At 37.7% G+C, this 20,029-nt stretch overlaps 1 protein-coding gene across 34 annotated transcripts in view; it reads left to right on the forward strand.

Moving 5' to 3' along the window:
• TENM3 (teneurin transmembrane protein 3) overlaps positions 1–20,029 on the forward strand; it is a 1,287,129-nt gene that overhangs the window by 923,666 nt on the left and 343,434 nt on the right. For 30 of the 34 annotated variants that reach the window (XM_074541312.1, XM_074541314.1, XM_074541319.1 and 27 more), the window contains one exon: positions 13,347–13,595. The exons of the other annotated variants lie outside the window; for them this stretch is intronic. The gene's annotated coding sequence lies outside the window, so the exon portion shown is untranslated. The remainder of the gene's footprint in view (positions 1–13,346; positions 13,596–20,029) is intronic. 34 annotated transcript variants of the gene reach the window in all.

Genomic DNA, 20,029 nt, shown 5'->3' on the forward strand with positions numbered 1-20,029 from the left:
AGTAGCTGAAAAAGACTTTTCCAAAAAACTGAGAAGCTAATATTTACACTTCTGTACTCTTCTGTACAATTATTCTGTTGTATTTGTCTGCTTGTGATCAGATTAGTTGTATTTTAAGGAAATTGAAACTAAAATTGTAGATTCCTCTCTGTGCAGGGCTGTGTTACTCTGAGGTACTAGGAATGTTTCTGGACAAAATAAATATTCTGTGTTCTGCAATTCAGCAGGTGTAGGAGCATCAAGCTGGCGAGTGCAGATCCGGAACACACGTGGGGCTTACGTTACCTGAAGGGATTCTCTGCTTTGTGGTTAGAAAGGTGACACATGTAAGAAACTCCTACAGATGAGCGGATATCAGTGTTGCTTTGTTGCCTCACTCCCCTCAGTTCACATACTGCCCTCTTTGCTGCAGTATTTGCAGAACACTTCACTGTAGTAGCTGTGTTTCCAAAGTGCTGCTGAGTACAGAAGCAGATGGCAGCTCAGTCGTTTATCCATCTTGCACTATTTATTTCTATTATTTCTCTGGAAACAAATTAATTGATGTTAAGCTGTTGCTTCGTATGTCCTGCTTCTCCTGTTTGCTCACTTTTTTTTCCCCATTTTTTAACGTCTGGTTTCTGTTGATGGTTTTCTTTTGTCCATCTAGTCACGAATATTTCAGTGCTGTAATGAGAGGTCTTTGAAAGGCTCTGGAAGGTGATGTACCAAAAGACTAAAAATTACCTAAGACAAATTAGTTTCTTCTGTTTCTAGAAGCACGCATGTCAAGGTGATGATAAGAGTATATCTCAAATACAAATTAGGGTTGAAGATCTGTGCGGGTTTTCTGGGAGCATAGGGAGACACCACCAGTTTAACTTCCTTCCATTTTGTGTCCTTTTGGACAGTGTGGGCTTTTAAAGATTTCTGATGACTCCTCATGTGAAATAAACAGCTACTTTCCAGCAGAAGTGGTGCCAGTTGAATTTGGCACTGCTTGGAGAACTCTGCTTGCAAAGGTAACTATCAGTGATTCATTGCCTACATGGAAGGTTGTGTCAAGTTAGGTCTTGTATGGTGACCTCAAACTCCACTGAATCTTTTTTTTATTTGTTTGTTTTTATGAGATCATGGAAAAGACTGTAAGGTTTTTTTGTACTTAGTTGTGGATCATTTAGAATATAGTCAGAATGAAATAATTTTCACAAAATCAATTGACCGTCTGTTAAGAGGGAAGACTTCTCTCTTCAGAAGACACTTATTTGAAGTGCTAGACCATCATTCTGTGTGGACACATTTAATTGAGTGTATTTCAATTACTGCTGGTGGGCTGGAGGACTAAACTAAATAAAACCAGGGTGGTGAGCATGCACTGACCATGACTGTCATTTCACTAAAGAAAAATATGTAAGGTTTGAGTAGATTCCATTGCTTTAGAGCTGAGGGAGAGGGGTAAAAAACAATGTAAGCAACCCCAAGGCTGAGCTGAAGTTTGTGTTGCAAGATCTGTAAGGTAATCAGTACTGCAAAGACTTGAGCTAGAGTTGTGTGTCCTCTGTTGGAGGACTCTATGTGGATAGACTTTATTTGTATGGATTGTTAAGTGTGGAGAAGATGGCAGGGAAGAGAGGCCATTAAAATGCGTTCCTGCCCTCACCTCTCAGTGTGCATGATGGCCTCACATTCCCCTTGTACAAGTTTGTGGAAAAGGTAGAGTGAGTGGGAGAGCCAGGAGCAGCGTTGATCCATCAGTTTAAATGGTCTCTGCAATCTTCTGGGTGTCCCTGATTTCAGACAGCACACTGCCTGACATTGTTGCTTCCTGCTGTTTGGAGGGCTCAGCTGCTGGTGCTGCAGAGGAAGGCAGAGCTGACAATTAGCTGGGCTGTTGCTCACATGGCTGCATGGTGCTCCAGTTCCCAGACAGACACAGTAATCTGGGGTAAGGAGAACGCATTTTCTGAAAGGTGGCTGCGTATTTTGTTTGGGTGTTGCAAACAGTGTGAATTTCACCATGGGTTTATGTGAATGGGACTGCATTTTATTACTTTTTTCACTGTCTTTCTTCAAACCCAAGTCCTGATCTGGAAAAGGAAAGGGCACAATGGTTTCCCATAGCACAGTGGAGAGGAAGAGGATGGTACTGTGTGACTTGTGTAGGCCTCTGGGAAATTGAAATTCTTTCTTGGATCGACTATGCAAAGAACTGTGAATCCCAGAATAATATTACTCATAAATTGCCCTACATTAATTTCAATTCTGTGTAGCACGTGTAAATGAAAATCTTGGAAACACGTTTGCTAAATCATGTGGTAAATGGTCTTGTTGATGACTGCAGAGTTGCTCTGGGGTTGGAGCTATTAAGCCCTTATTACGGGAATCCAACAGGGCAAATTAAGAGAAACCTGTGTGTGTGCTTGTTGTTTTAGGACTTTTATGCTTTCTTCTGAGAGACCTCATGTAGGACCCCATGACCTAAAAAGACTTGATATCTTTTAGTCAGAGGTTAAGTTTTAAAATCTCAGTTACTGATCTATCAACAATAGAAACAATCACCTTAAGGGAGGGTATGGTGTTGTTATTCTTTAATGCTAAAAAGCTGAATATTGCTTTTATTAATACCTGTAAAATAGCTTTTTAGCATTCTGCCCAGTTGTATGTGGTGTTTTCACTTATAAGTGCATCTTTTTGTAAATTGGGGGGGGATAATTTATATTTCATTGTAAGCAGCTGCCCAGTAGGTTTCTCGTATGTTTGTGACACTATTGTAAGCATTCTTTAATTTGAGAGTGTTCAGATGCCATACATGAGTATTCCTTGGAAATACTGTTCCAAGTGCACAAAACCATTGTGCATGGTAGAATTTGCCATTATAATAAACTCTATCATAAAAGAACTAATGCATGATATTTTTTTGCAAGCTTTAACTTTTACATTTCAAGGCTTAAATGTGCAAGCCATTGAAAACAAGTATTGCTCCTGTTTATAATGCTTGCTGGATACCTCCCCAGGGGCAGGATTTTAGAGATTTAACAATTTTTAATGCCAGTATATGAATGCATCCTTTTACATAAATTTCAAATTTCACTTTGGCTCAGGTGAGTAATCTCTCTCACTATTTCTTTTTCTAACTTTACCCAGCATTCTCTGGAATATTACCTATCTGAAAAACTGTCATAGTCTTCACTACTGTCATAGTGCCATTTTTGCCAGGATCATAAGTGTTTTCAGTAATATTCGTGAGCCGCATTACTGACAGAGCTTGAGTTCCAGCTGAATCAGTTTAGTCTTTTGATGGCATAATTATTTTGCCAGCCGTCGCTCTTGTAGCAGTGGAACTCCCCTTTGAGGAAAAATGAGGTCATTCATCTTTTGTAAGATTCATACATGAGCTTTATCACTATAGTAATAAAATTCATTGCTTGGTGAGTAACCACAAAGGACTCATAGGAATGAAAATTGTAACCATGCTTACATGCATTGCCATGTGCACAGTTAGGTTGCTGTTAGAATAAGCACTTCATAATGCACCTGTAAATAAAGAGGGAATGTGTGCTTTGGATTAATTTATGGAATGTTGGACAGTTTGAACAAAATCATAAAAATACCTGAAACAATACTCTTGTCCTTCCTGCATTATCTCAGATTTTGTTGGTGAGGTTGATAAACATTTTTTTCTACTTATTGTATGTATTTACAGCTAATATTCTAGGACCTCGTGTTGCCTTTAAATGGTATTTTCCCACCATCCTTGCCAGTTTGTTTATAAGGCTGTTATCTGCAATTTGCACAGGCAGTGCTTTGATGTCTTCTCTGTAAACTATATTCTACGTATATATATTCACTGGTATTTAGTTTTTTAAAAATTTTCATCTTTGTGTTTCATTTGAAATATTATTAAAATTATCCAAAATAATTCTTACCTATGGTTACAGAGAGATTTAATAATTACAACATGTAGTATAGGGTCTGACTGACTGCATTGCCATTAAGGAATGATTTTCATTCAGTGATGTTTTGGGAAGTTTCTAACCCTGTGAATGAATATGTTGGGCTGGGGACTGTGGTAGCTTTGCTTTGGTGCATCTGCCCTGCCTTGCTACTGTGAATAATTGTCATCAAGTGCAGGGGAGATCTGTAGAGGTCGGGCAGTGGTGCTGCTTTACCTGCAGCTGCCAGCCTGCCCACCCCTGTCTGCTGCAAAACCACAGTGTCCTCATGGCTTGCAAATCACACTGCCTGTAGAGCCTGACAGTGCAGACGGGTGAAAAGAATAACTGAAGTCTAAAAAAGGTGTGTTCAGGCTTTTTTTTCCATGGTGCCAAGCACTTTCAGTTTGTATTTAAGGAAAAGGGTGCATAGCATTTTGGAGGTGGCGTGCAACAGCATGCAGGGATGCCTGGTAACAGCAGTATAGAAATTTCCATGCCAGAGGACTCCTGAAAGGAATTTCAAAGGCAGCAATAGAAAGGATGAGTGAATGGGCTGGAGCAGAAAAAAATCCTTTTGTTGTGTGAGTACATAAAAAGTACTTTTCAAATGAAGATTGTTAATGAATCCATTCTTGTTAATGTATCACACTGAGGTTCTGCTAGGCTCATCTTTTTTTAAAAAATCAAGGCAGTTGAACACATACATCCAATGTGCATGGAATGCTAAAGCTAATTCAAGTCATTCCCTGCTCTTCTTAATGAAGAAAGTGCTGGTGGTGGGAAGCGTAACAGACAATGCTTTTAATGAAATTAAGTTTGCACATAGTCCCAAGCATACTAATATCTCTAGGTGATACCCATCTCCTTAATTCCATGATTTCTATTATTTCAAGAGCTATAGGTATCTAAAGAGAAACCATAAAATTAATTTTGTACACCTTCATTTTTAACTGTTTGTTTTCCATCTCTTTCCCTCTTGGATAGAAGCTGATTTTTCAGGAACGTGTTACCCTTGTAAGTGGATCTTCTGCTAAGGTTTTTAAAGCATTCCTGAGATCCTAATAAGACATGCAAAAAGGAGAAAGCTTATATTCCTGCAGACTACAGCTGCAGTGTATTTCAGAATATTGTGTAACAAATCACTGCAAGCTATTCTGTACAAATGATGAAACTGGATAAAATACCATATGGTGCTGCACAGTACTTCAAAGAATTATTTCAATATTATGAATGGGCTAAAATATCACATGCAGATTTATTCAGTCTAATTGGGACTTCACAGTTGTACTGTTGTAAAGGAGAATATCTGTGCAAGCTAAGTTGTGGGCAGGGGAGGTGGAATCAGACTACAGTACAATAGAAAGTATGTGAGAATTAACTTTTCCTAAAATGCATAACAAACATGATCATCTAGCATGCTGTTAGCAGCAGCACAGTAGGTTTTGTGGTACTTTTGTAATTTGGATACTCTGATTTGGAGTCTAATTGGATTCCTGGGCAACACTGAATGGCAACATTCTTAAGTTGTGTAAAGACTATTTCAAATAATGGGATTGACATTAACCTGTTAGAGTTTCTTTTAAAAAAATCTGTTTGAAAAGATTAAAAAATAAGCTGCAGAAGAAGCTTAGAGATTTCAAGAAAAATTCTCTTGTGTCATAGACTATAGGCATTCATTCTGATTGGCTCTGTAATGGATAAAATAAATTTGTTTGGGTTTTTTTTCCTGGCTTCCATCTACTCGTAGTTGGAGGCCAGGAAAAAAACATCCATTAAAAAACATCCAGTTCAACTTGAAAAAAACAGCTGGCTTGAAATTCAGCCAAAAAATTGTCATTTAGAAGTTCAATAAATACTTACAGAAAAACTAAAACTCAGGGAGGCACAGTATATTCAATGATTTTCTGTTTCAGGGAGGAAATGCTGATATAGATGCACCGAGTACTTCTACTTTTGGAAAAATAAAAAAGGTGTATTTGTCTTTTTTAAACCATGACTCACATTTGTGAGGTTGGTGTTCTGTTGTTGTCTAAGCAAAAGTAAGGCAGGGGTGCACTGTTTTACTGTTTTTTTGTGTCCTTGCCTGTGCTTATGTAAAACAAATCAAGGCTGGTTCAGAATGCTGTGCAGAGCAAATATTTACCTTAAGCTCCTCTAACTTCCTGGAGTATTTTTACTTCTTTCTGAAACTGTGCACCTTGCAATTATTAAAATGCCAATGCAAAAGAGCAGTTCTATGGACATGGCAAAGGGGATGGACAGAAGTAGTGGGAACTTTGATTTAAATTGTTACAAATTTCATAAACTTCATTAGACTCTGATGGTTGTAAGTCTCATCAGTGTGGCTGACAAGATGCTGTGACGCGTCAGGTAATCTCATGTCTTCTGCATATTGATGCTGTTTGCTGTGAGGCTGTGGAAAATGGATAAATGTTGGGCTGAAAACACCACAGGAAATAAAATCCACAAATGATGGGGTGCAAAACTTTTACCTGGCATAGGCCTAATAATGATGTCAATGTTTTCCTTTTTAAAAATTATTATTAAAAGGAGCATCTTTTACAAAGGGATAGCTGCTGGCTAAACTGATTTTTCACATTTTAACTCAGAGGTAGTTAATCATCTTTTAAGAGGTTTAGAAGACATTTGTGAGTCTGATCTACATGTCATCATACAAAGTGAACTAAGAATTCTAATGGGAGCAGTATTTCCCAGAGCACTGGGAAATACCTGGAGAAAGGAGAAGTTTGTTCAATACAGCCTCAGGGGAGCTGAGGAAGTCCCTTAGGACAAGAAAAAGCTATGTTAAGAGAAGGCTGAATATGCAAAATAGCTTTGGCTTGAGCAGTTTGTTCTTGCTATTGAGGAAACTGAGGCAGGGAGATGAGTGTGCTTTTACAGTTTTGTTTGCATGTGCATAGATTTGTTTTAACGTTATCTGAAATAAAAACCCTAATCTGGAATCACTATGGTTTAGTGCTATCCTTTTCACTCCTTTTCCTTGTGGTTTGACTGATTAATCTAGAATGCCTTCAAGTTCTGGAGCCCTGTGAAGCACTGCACACACGGTGAACAGGATTTTACGAGGTCAGGCTCTTACTAGGAGGCCTAATAATCTCTGTGCAATGCCTAATTTAAGGGAAGAATAGGGATGTTTGCCACTGCAGACCAGGAAAGGGACTGTGCCAAAGCCTCTTCAGAGCCTAGAGCTCCTGGGACCTGCAGTTCTTTCGTGGCAACACTGTGAAAATAGTGCATCTCTATTAGTTCACTGAATAATATTCCATCTGACTTTTGACCAATAATCACCTTTTCAGGGTAGTATATAAATTTTTTCTTTATTTTTTCCTTGTTTGGGAAACTCATAATTCAGGTCATGGATGTGTATTTTGTAGTTCTATCAGCTCTTGTTAGTGTCTCATTAAAGGGTTCTCCAGTGTGTGGTATGATGAATTGGGGAATAATTACAGTTGTAGGGGTATTCTTCAGGTCATCTAGTTCAGCCCCTTGCTCAAGGCAGGGCTTCCTTCAAAGTGGAGTCAGGTGGCTGAGGGTGTTGTTAAGTCAAACTCAGAAATTCCCCAAGGATGAAGATTTCACAGCCTCTCTTGGCAGGCAGTTCCAGCCCTTAGCCATTCTCATTACGAAGCTGTGGGGATGCAGGCCTGGGTGTCTCATTTTTTACTTCTGGGTAAGATGCAGATTAATTGAACACACCAAGCCCGTTTGTTTTTGATCTAGAGATTTTAAACTGATGCACTCTAAGAATAGTGAATTGCTTTTAAACCATTGTTAGGATTTTACTTGTTGGCATCTGTTTTGATATATTGGAGCTGCAGGAGAGTGTTTTGTAACTCATGAGATGCTGAGTTCTGTTACCTTATAACACAGTTGACACACATTTACAGTTTGTTTCTCCTCTTTGTAATCCGAGTCTGCATTCTTGGCTGAGGTGAGGAGCTTGCATCTCTCTGGTTTTTGCACCTGTCTCTGTAAAGAGCTATTATTTTCAGCTGTCTTCAGAAAAAAAAAAGAAACCAACTGTTGTAATGTGTACATCAAGCTGCATAGCTTGAGGATTGTATTATTCATAAGAGAATATATAATTTATAGAATATAGGGTCTGAAAGTAGTTGATAATCTAGTTAAAACATGAAATTGCTGTTATGTGTGTTCTTGAAGGGAAAATAAAAGTGGGAAGGTGTAGGGTTTTTCTCATGTAACCCTCTAGCTAATCAGGAGCGTCTAAAATAACATAGGTCATTGAAGATAAAGTTATCCGAAAAGTTATATCACTTTTCATGTCTCTGAAAATTATTTTTCTTTCTGTATGAACACTACTATCTTTTGAAGAAAGGGACTTGACTGCAGTGCTAATGAAGTGTAAAGAACTAAAGCTGTCACTGCTGCAAATGGTATTTTCAGGAACAAGAAGTTAGTTTACTTGATACCTCATAGCAAATGTCTTCGAAAGTCTAAGGTGCTGTCTGTGTGAGTTACGATGAAAGTGTTGGGAGAGAAGGTGTTTATGTAGTCTGTCTGGTATGTCTTTTCCAAAATATATCTTCGGGCACATACTTTGGGAATGCGTTTTTAAAGTAAAACCAATGTGTTGAGTGTACTTCCCTTACTTAGGGGAACTTGCAACTGCTCAATTACACTGGTCATTCCAAACACGTGTCAGAAAAACCCATCCATGTACTGTGCTCTGCAAGTTCTGACCAATTGACTGAGAAACTGTTTTTAAAATATTGTAAGAAATATTCTAACATTACTGTTACTAGTTTTATATATTCTTAGAGAAAACTTTGTGGTGTATTTTTCCAAGACTTCTTTTTTTTTCAATACCTTTTAATACATGTTTGTACTAGTAGTAGAAATTAAGACTTCTCTGTGATATAAACCTAGAAGTTGGAATGGATTGTGATGTAGTGAAATATTACCACACTTCTGCTCACCTAAGGTTAACCTGGTAGGTCACTGGATCACCATTGCAGGGGACAAAGCAAACAACAGCTATGTACCTGATATACTTAGTTTTATTTGTTGGTCTCTGATCCTGTTAAAAGCCACTTGAACTCAAAGTGCTTGAACTAAATTGCCACGCATGGACTTTGCCTTAGAAAATGGGAGCACAGCCCCTGAGTTTTGGTAATCTCTTGTCAAGAGAAAAGGGTTAAGACTCTATTAGGTAGCAATCAGGCATTTGGACTTTTGAGAATCCCTGGATACACCCTTCTGATAACTGCAGGACCCTGTGTGTTTGTAACAATTGTGCTGCTAATCATATATTGATTCTTATTTTTTGTCAAGTATGTGAGTATCTATCTGTTCCTACATAGTGTTAAAAGGAAATCTAGTTCGTGAAGAACTCCAACCAGCTATGAGAGTCCAGGCTGAGAAGGGTGGAGTATGGGTTGTTAAAAAAACCAGTTGATGATTTAAAGATTTAGCTGTATGAAAAGATTTTCCTTTAGATAGTCCTAGTGAATACACTATTACCTAACTTTTACTAAATACTTAATTGAATCTGAAATGCTGAATAGAAATACTTTTTTCCTGATAATATAGTATTATTTGTATCTTAAAGGATATGCAAGTAAATCCTCAATTTATGCATAGTTTTGGTTTTATAATGATGTTTCTTGAAAATATGAATAGGTGTGCTGATCTTGCATCCAAGACTTCATGTTCCTTATTTAGTCATCTAAAGCTAGGGAAGATGCCTTACACTTGTGTTCACAGTTGTTTGTTATTGGTCATTAAAATGCTGCATAGTCATTTGTTATAGGGTTAAAATCTTGTTTGGCCATTTGTTCTGGAAGTTAAAATGTTGACTGCAATGTAAGAAGTTGAACTCTGGTTGGATTAATATCTCCCCTAACTGATGTCTCAAATGAGAGCGTTGTCACTTAAAAGTAGTGGGCTGCTTTAGCAATCTACTTATCATGACCTCATATCCACAATAGAATTGCATATAATGGATAATGTCAGAAATTTGGGTGGGAATTAATAGCTGTAATTTACGTTCTGGTTATGCTGCTTTTTCATTCTGAGAAAATACATGTGCTTTGATATTTATTGCAGATACACATTCTCAATTGGCAATTAAGTTATGTTTTTGTGTGTAAAAAGTAATAAATTTAGTGGAGATTCACTTGGCAGTGTGGGAGGGAGAAAGCAGAGTTCTAGTTCTACATTTATTTCACCTTACCCCATCTCCTTGCCACCTGCTCTTCAGCCATGGCATTGAGAGCTTGCCCTCCAGTTTGCTGCTGTGACTTCTCCATAGCTCCAGCCCTGCACATCACATCCCACCTTCCATCTCTTCAGTCAAATACCTCTATTTCTTTGTCTTCAAAATATCTTAGGGCTTAACAGTACAATAAATCAATCACTGGAGTATCCAGTACCCCAGTACAAGATCAAAATACAATTCTGAGTCAATAGCAATTCACTCCTTTGGGTTACTTCTTTTTTACTTCCCAGAAGCGCTTTTATAGTTGACATGTGTGTCTCTTATTCATGCCATCCTGACATGGTGCAGGACAGGGTGGTCTTGCCTAAGCTCACTCTGGCCAGTTTGGCAGATGTAGCAGTCGTTTTTGTTGAAGTCAAGTTTGTACCATTAGACAATAGTGCAGTGCTCCTCTCTGCTGCCACTGCTCAGAGAATCACTGCCTTGTTAGCCTAGTAAACATTTTTAGTTTGAGTGCTGGCAGCTTATCATGTCAACTATTGACAGAGGTAAATTTCCCTCTATATTAATGCAGCAGGAAAATGGCCAAGCAGGCATTTTTCTGCATTCTTTTTTACAATAACCAGCAATGGCTACAAACTGAGCCTTTTGGGTGTGATTCTGTGGAGTTGGTCTTAGAATTTCTGAAGTAATCAGAAGTTATGAATTCTAAAAACAAATACCTAGATAGACTAAATAAGAGGTATTGTAACAAATTAAAAAATACTTATTTCTGTAAAAGTATAGAATTGATGCCAGCAAACTGTTTTATGACTTTACAGTACATGATAATGGTTAACATAGGTCAGCGCCTCTGTGGTTGAAGATATCCATTGTGTGTTCTTCTCTTGGGACATTCCCCCCTTTTCCATATGTATTATAAGGGTGACAGAGCCATGTGGCTTCACTGCTTAGGGAAAGAGCCTGTTTTAAAATTTGCAGAGGGAATTTGAATTGGCATAGTCCAGAAGTTTTGGTTTGTCATTGGGGTGTTGCGTTTTTTTGTTTGTGTTTTTTTGTTGCATTTTTGTTTTTTGCCTTGCCTTTCCCCCCCACACTTATTTATCTTTTGTCTCTGTGTCTAATTGAAAAATATTGTGCAATCATTAACTGAAGTTTTCCATTTCTGTGACTCACTAAATTTCCTTATTTGTGTCATATACTATACGGCATAATTACAGAATTCATCCTGGAAAAAAAAAAAAAGAAAATGCCTTTGCTTTTGGAGACTTCCTTTGAATTTTCAGTCACTGATGTAAAGGTTGGCAATAATAGTCAAGTTGAATAGACTTAGAGGGTACCTCTAAGAAATGAAACCTCTCCTGGACTGAAAACCACCTTAAAATCACTATCTTATTTCTGTTATTTATGCATACATTTTATGACAGCATTAATTTAAAATTTTCATAAATCTTATGTATAATACATTTATCAAAATGTATATCAAAATCAAATGCAATAGACACACCAAGTTTAGAAAGTGAGAAAATGAGAGAGTGATGCTGGCAGATACAATCTTGCTACTGTTTTCCTGTGGTATGAGTCATGGACTCTGTAGCAAACATGTAATAAAGATTGCATCAAAATACATGAAACTTACATAAACTGAGAAACATTCTTTATTAATATTTAGCTTTAAATGGAAAATCTCACTTGCCATTATACACATTTTATTCCATAATTTTTTAATGGTTACCTTGCAGCATGTATAATGTAGTTTTTAAATGTGGGGTTTGGACTCTTAATTCCTGTCCATTGCAGGACAGTCTGCTATACAAATTGCAGAAATATTTAGCAAACACCTGGAAAAGGATGACAAGTTTAGATTCAGGAGCCAGATGTGTTTGAGAGATCTGGTTGAGTCTGCTCCTTGTTTCAGTAGTTTGGATGACCTCTGTTACTTGAAGGGCTCCAATACTGGATTGGCAGCACCATGTGCCAGATTGAGTGGCTATTGCCTGAAAGAAAAACCTGGTTGCTGCAGGTGTTCCTACATGTGCCTCAAATGTACCATTCATTTTAGTCTCTTTCGATGGTTTTTGTGTGTGTTAGGGATGTCATGCTTGTGGTGTCAACAACCCAAGATGCAAAGAAGGTCGCTCTTTCCAGTGGTGCAGACTTCATACTTGTGTTTTAAAAAGCATCATCTCTCTCCTGTCCCTGCAGCTGTGTTATTACCCTGTTAATTGATTTGGGATCCTGGACTGTATCTTTAAGGTGTACTGGTAGTGTTTGTGGAATATGACAGAATTTTACTGACCGAGGCATGAAAGAAAATCAAGGTTTCTGACAGGTTGTATGGAAATTAGCTCTGAAATAGCTGATCTGAAGAAAGAAAAGATGTTTCTGTAGCTTGAGAGACTTATCCATGCAGAGTTTCAAAGTCAATCTTAGCCCAGTGGATCTATCTTTAAAAAGTTGCCATTTTAATTTACTGTGACACCTGGTAGGCCCCCAGCCCCCCAGATATTCCCCTGGTATGCTGTTCCACTTGGTTCTGTCACTGCAGGAGCAGAGTCCAGCCCTCAAGCTGGCCAGAGGATCACCTTCAGGAACAAATGGGAGTGATGTACAGCTGAAATAATGGCTTCTGTGTCACTTACACTATTACCTTTGGTTCTGACATTTACCTGGTGGGAAAAAGAATATGCTTAAGTAGGGCCATAAAATATTTGGTTTTCTGCCATAAATTAAAAGTAGTTAATAGGGAATAAGTGTCTTAGCTCTAGCCAACTGAACTTCTTGTTGCTATTGGTCTGATGGTGTAATAACTCTGGCAAGTTCGGTGAGCTGGTAAAAATAGTGAATGTCTCTTTATGTGAAGACTTCTCAGTTTATTGAGAAATTTCTAGGAACAAGATCAAGTTCCATTGTTTAAACATATTTTAGTAGTACATATCACTGAAAAAACCTTCACTGTGATTTTTTAGTCTCGCTGCAGAGTTTCTTACTAATGTGTTTGCTTTCTAATGGATAGTTTTAGTTGGAAATCTCTGGGAAAAAAGCACTATTACTCTGACTTAAGCATTTTAGAACAGCTATTTCTACCTTTAAACGAGGTAATTTGAGAAAACCATAACTTTTCTAGTGCTCTTTCTCATGGAAATATGTTTAAAGATAAGTATCAAGAGTAACTAGAATATGATGCAGAAAGAAATAATCTGAGAACTGAGAATTCTGTTCTTTCTTGGCAGCATCTAAGCCAGTCTGACCAAGAACAAGACTTCTCTGACCATCTAAGCCAGTCTGACCAAGAGCAAGAGTACTCCCATAGCCATTGCTGTTAAACTGTACAGGCCCTTGACAGCTGGATCATTGACTGACCCTTCTCTTCATGTGATTTCTTCTGGGATCAAACACAGCAGTGCCATGCCGAGCATTTCCCAAATGCAAGAGGACTGAGCAAGAGACAGACTTATCTTAGATTGACGACTAGATTGATGGTAAGCAGCACAGAAGGTTCAAGCCTCATGCTAGCATAAAATCATTTGACAGATAGAAATATTTGCTTATAAATTGAAAGAGTAGGTAATAATAGTGGTTTTTTATGATTACATTACATGATATTTTGTGATTACATAGACTAATAGCTAGCAGATGGCAGAGTATACATTTTACTTGTTTACCAAGTTGATGGATGGCAGTGATTGAAAAACATTTTTTCCTTGTTGCATTACTCTAAAAGCTTGTAGCAGACAGGCAATTTACAATATGAGTCAACAATAATTTGTATCTGCTCTGGATTTTGGGGGGCATCAGTTATTCTCTTTATTTTATTTGACTTCTCTCAATGATATTTTCTTCTTAGAGGAACGGGATAAAAATGAAATCTACTTTGAAAGCCAGGTCTTTAAAGGGATGCATGTGTGCTTACAGTCTTCATATACAAATAGTGTCTATTTGTATGAAGAATAAATGGTGGGAGGTTTTCTCCACTGTTCTATTTCAATGTTTATCATATTACTTGGACATTTTGATGTAGAGAGATATGCTCTGTCTTTTGTTTAGGCACCTCAGCACAAATCTACATTGCTATATTGCATGCTACCAAGAAAGTTAAAGCTATCCAGTCACAATAATAATTGCAGTGGTTTTCATCCCTTCTTTTTAATTGGTATTGACTTACTCATATTGTCTATTGTATGTTTTAGATGTATCTCCTCTTCAAGTGTTGTTTGGTTTTCTTTCTTAGGTGCAATGACTTGGGAATACTCCATAGCTGTGCAGTTGTTTCATGAGTAGTAGACCTAAAACCTGACTTTCTTTCTAGGTTCATTGCCTATGTATTTTAGTCCCCACTGTTAGGTGCTCTGGCTCCCTGCCATGTTCCTCAAATGTACCATTCATTTTAGTCTCTTTCAAGGGTTTTTGTGTGTGTTCGGGATGTCATGCTTGTGGTTTCAACAAATAGAACATGAATTTTGATAAGTAGTAGAGTGACTTTTCTTCAAGGGAAGAGGGGCAAAGCTGTGGTTGCTCTTCCTTCAAGAATCACAGTGGGTCCTATTGTTTCTGTTAGGTTTCTGTCTTCTGTGAAATTCATATCTGAGACATCTAGTATCTTGCAAAATTTGATAGAACTTGGACAACATGGTTCAAATTTTATGACTTTGTGATTAGTCATCTCATAATAGCATTTTTTTTCTGGAAAAATCAAGCTAAAACACTTAGATGGAGCCAGAATGTCATTTCTGCTTAAAGAATCCAATAAGACCATGGATTTTTTCCCCTTGGTAAAAGAGGAAGGGAAATCATTGCAAGAATTACTGTGACTGAACAGGATAAAACATAACTTGAGATACTATTTTCAAATAACAATACTTTTGCCTTTCAGCCAGAGGACGTTTCATAACATATATGCCTATTTGTAACAGAAATATTGAATCTGTTTAAAACTGTCCTTTGAATTTCCTTTATGAATTTACACACATGATAAGACCTGAAAATACACTCTATATGTTCAGTTTTATATCAATCATGGATAGATCCACCAAGCCTCTGTAATTCTGCCTTACAACTACTGTCTCTCAAAGAGTTTTCATTGCTCCAAACTGCTAGTGGCCTTTCAGCAGGAGGAAGCCCACAATATTGTCTTATCTTGTGTGATGTGGGGGGAAAAAAATATATTCAGATAATTGCTGGTTTAGTGAGCTTGTTTGTCATAGGCCCTATTCCCAAGGTACACTTTTTTCCTGGCCAGTAATTGATCCATTTTTATTTCCTTCATCTTCTGCTTTTCCCCACTGCATTCAGATTTTTGTGGCAAATATACATGTATATATATGTCAACAATTACTGCCTTGTTCAGCTTCCCTACCTTTGACTGAATTTTTATTTTGCATTCTCCACAAAGTCCAAGTTTCAGACCAGTATGATAATGTGACATTTTCCAGCTTGTATCAGTAAAGATGAAAGCCTTTGGTAGTGATGCCTAACTCTGGTTGCAAAGAGGAGAATGAGAAATAAACAGTAGAAATCTAGCTACGAAGGCTCCAAATTGATTTTTGTATGGACACCTGACTTATGTACAGAATCTCACTGGTAAATGCTTGGGGTCACCAGGACAGGAGAAGAGCAGGAGTAGACAAGAAAGAGCAATGCTTGTCTGTTGTCGTACATTTATATTGTGCTCTTGCTGGGAGAGGATGAGTGCTTCAGCAAAATGTGACTGTAGAAACTGAAGTGAACTGAAAAGTGACTAAAGAAACTGCAGCAGAAACAGTTTCCAGGCCTGGATTCACTGTGTAATGCTTGCTGGGTTCAGATGAAGCCAGGTTATGGGGTGAGGATCATGGTTTCATGAACGCTGTCAGAGTCCCTGCCCATGCCTACACCTGCCTGCCTGAGTGTTAGAGGGGATGAATGCAGATGCAGGCAGGGGAATAGACCCACCTTAAAATTTACTTTATGAATGTAAATATTTAACTTAGGTGAGCCTTGGTAACAGGGATACCCCAGACTTTGGGATGGGACAAGGACCTGGGCACAGACCTGGCTAGGAGTAGCAGAAGATAGGGTTGCTGCCCTTGTGTAAAGTTTTATGAAAACTAATCTAAATCCTGATGTGGAAATACATATGCACCTTTCTGGTTTAGAAGATGATAGTGATTGACGTGCAAGTCCTGTTAATGTGCAGATCCCAGAGTTTTGTTAGGATTATATATGATAAAGTAAGGGATGGGTCCTAATTAAACAATTGATAGAATGTACAGTTTACTTCAGTTGTCTTTGCTCAGACTTTTACTTGCAACATTGGTTCTTACTTATGCATGTAGTCTGCAGACTCTTCTAACAATGTGATACTTCCACTAACCATCATCAATATTTGCAAACAGCAGATTCATTCACATTGGGTAACAAATAATTTGTTCCTCAGAACTGTCTCAAAGAATATGTTGCAGCTTTTTCACCAATTAATCTGATTTGTAAGATAATGTAAATATTGATCAAATTTCAAAACTGAACCTCTGTATTTGGGGAATGTAGTGAAAGTTAACCACAGACTGTCATAACTGATGTGCTACACATTTAGTTACTGAAGTGTGAAGGCTTCTAAGAAGGCTATGAACTTTGACCTGGTGATTTTCCAGAGCCATCAGGAGGGGTCTTCAAAAAGCCTTAAGAGCCAAGGGAAGCTCTTAGAGAGGAGCAAAGTGTTGTTGTCTGCTCAATGCTTAAGCTACTGTGCAGGCTTACTCCCAGATTTGCAAGCGTTGGTTCAAGTGCCTGCATCTGCTGATTTCTGTGCTGCTACCGTGTCTGTGTCCAAGGAACGTGGTTCAAGAGTGTCTCAGAACAAAACGATTCAGGTTTTCTGATACAAACTGCCATTCATGATTTAGCAATACATTTTGCCTCTGTATGTTTCATAGTAGTTATTTTCACCTCTTAACCGTTTACTAAGTGATACAAGTAAAATTTGTTACTTTTTTCCTAATTTCTGATTTTGCTTTGGCTTTTAGAGAAGACAACCTATTTTATTACTGCCTCTATGCCAAGGAGCATGTTTTACCTTCTAACCAAAACCAAAACTGAAGGTATTTTAAATGGTGCACTACTCCATCTTTGTTTTCATACATCACTGTATCAGTCTCCTCTAGTTGATTTAGGATGATTGCTCTTCAGATTTGTAGATCACTGCTTCATAAGCCACAACAGTTTTGGGGAGGTCATGGAATTGGTGGGGTTTATTCTGTTGTGATTTTAAAAAAGCAAAAACTTGTTGGATCTCTTTAGCAATTAAAAAAATATTTACTGCCTGGCATATGGCAGTGTTTAAGCACCTGATTCAATTTAGAAGAAATAATTTACAAATAGCTTAGTGTTATGAAGTTTGGAATAGAAACTACTCATATATTGTTGCTTAGCCAAAAACACTAGGTTCAATAGCAATGCTAACACAAGGCTTTGAGATGGTAGTTATGAAGGGTTGAGGGAAAACAAAAAACAATATGAGAGAAGAAGTAGTTCATACCTCCAGGAGACATATTTTCAGTAACAAAAAGACTTTATTCTTTCAAACATTGTTTTTGTAGTCACTTTTCAAAATTAGGCTATTTGTGGTAGATTTTAATGGAATTGGCATGTTGCATGCAGAAAATAGAGTATATTTGTAGCAGTGTAGGTATATTAAATTATTCCAGCAAATCACTTTAAAGTACGAAAATTGTACAAATAACACTCAGCCCTGCACTTAAAAAAAAGTGATTAGAAGATTCTACTGTTGTAGATCTCCAAAAGTGACTAGAAAGAATGAAGGAAAAAATTATTTTTATTTCCCCTCTGTTTGTGTCATCTGTGGACACCAGTCCCCTCTCCCCTTGCCGAATGACACTGATTTGTTTACATGTTTTGATTAGGAACCCAGGCGTGATATGGCTCATATTCTAGGTACTAATGTTTGTCAGATAGGAGCAGACATCTTGCTCAAGGTCACAAGAAGAAAAATCTGTTTCATGATGCTGAATATAAAATTTTTTCTCTCCATTTAGTTCCCTCTTTACCCTGTAAAAAGCTTGTTTAGCAAATTGACTACTATCCATTTGTACTATCAGTTTTCTGTGAGAAAAAATTCTTATAGTTAAAAGTAGGATATTGATCTGTATAACATCCCTATACATAAAACATTCACTGACATATCTTCTCTATTTCCAGTCTATCCCTTACAGGGAAGATCACACTTCTTCCCTTTATTTAAGAATAAATAATAATTTTAAAAAGCACTCTTTCCCTACATACACACTCTCACAAATGATTGACTGTGTTTGTTTAGATTGCTTGCGCTGTCTTGGGGAAGCTAGAGGGAAAATTGGAAATGCATCTACTGTATCTCTTGTGTAAATTAGTTTTTTGATCGTTTTGATAGAAGATAATTGCTTAAACATGACAGTTAATTTGTGTTGTGTTCCAGTGTAGAAGCTTCAGAGAAAGTGTGTTACAGCATGTACAGCTGACTTTACTTTCAATTTTCTTGACTTCATACCAGAGGCATTTTTATGTCTGCTAGAAGTACAGTACGTATTTTTTGCAGTATGCTAATACAGCGATCTGTGCAAGGAATAGAATCTTGCTTTTAATCTTACTTTAGAAGTTACTGGCAATGACCATGTCTTTGCTATAAAAATTACAAAATTGGGAAAATGTAATAGTTCATGCCTGACCCTCAGGGTCTTGTAATCTAGCTGAAATCAGTTTTTCCAAGCAATGAAAAATATACTTAAATCTATTTTTTATCAGTAGTTTATAGGAAGGTTAAGTTAAAAGGCTTATTTTTAGCACCTTTATATTAAATATATTTATTTGTTATAGTACATGGATAATTTAAAAAAAAATTGCTTCATAATAAAGCCTCTAGTATTCTAATCTGAGATTATAAACAGGCATTGGCTTTCAATGAAATAGTGAGTGAATAATCATACTGATAATTCTGGCTATAAAAGAAGAAATCCAGGTGTTCACTATTAGTCTGTCCAAATCAGTTCTCAAATCCTAGTGTCTGACATAAATGTAAGTGAAGCAAATGAATTGTAACATAATGCTGTGTCATTACACCTCAGTCTTAAATTGTGCTGGTACTCAAAGTCATTTGAAGAAACTTGGAAATCTCTGTGGAATTGATGCTGTTATTAATGAGAAAGTAACGAATCACTGTATGTTGGATCACACTATGGTGTTGCAGAAGAAGTGGAACAGGAAATATGAAAGTGTCTGAAGGAAATGAAACAAGCAAGGAGCTTCTGTGGTATTGGTTTGTTGCAGAGGCTCTGTGTCCCTGCCTTGCTGTATCTTGCTAGACAAGGAATGCTGGTGGCATTTCATAACAGCAAAAGTCTGAGAGGATGAGAATGTGCTGATGACCAGACACTGACTTACAAGGAACACTTTCACTGCTGCTTGGTTATGAGAAACATAGCCAGCCCTACTTTTTCTTAAGGCCTGAAGCAATTGCATGACAAAGTGTAAGGAGAAGTGTTAGGCTTGAGAAAGCACTGATAATTTATGCCCCTTGTTTAATGCTTGTCACTTTGGGTTTCTGATTTACACCATTGCCCATAACGCAGCCAGTGGCTGTGATGGGACAGGCTCTGCTGCTTAACCCAGCTTGGGCTCCTGGTACCTCGTGGTCCTGGGGTAACCTGGTGGCTGCTCTTCTCTCCCCAGCCCACAGTGGGCATGCTGTCAGCAGGACACACTGAGGAAGGGCAGAGCACTTCAGTGTTTGGAGAATAAGCACTGCTTACCCTTGCTGTCATATCTTCAAATTGCTGCACTTGTGAACAAAAGCCTCAGTTGTGGATATAATGGTATTTTATATTATCATAAAAAGTGAGTTTAATGGTGATTTGTTTGCATCTGTGGCTGAGTTAGTGAAGCAGCA

This window comes from Zonotrichia albicollis, chromosome 5, assembly GCF_047830755.1.
Source record: "Zonotrichia albicollis isolate bZonAlb1 chromosome 5, bZonAlb1.hap1, whole genome shotgun sequence".
Classification (NCBI taxonomy): domain Eukaryota; kingdom Metazoa; phylum Chordata; class Aves; order Passeriformes; family Passerellidae; genus Zonotrichia; species Zonotrichia albicollis.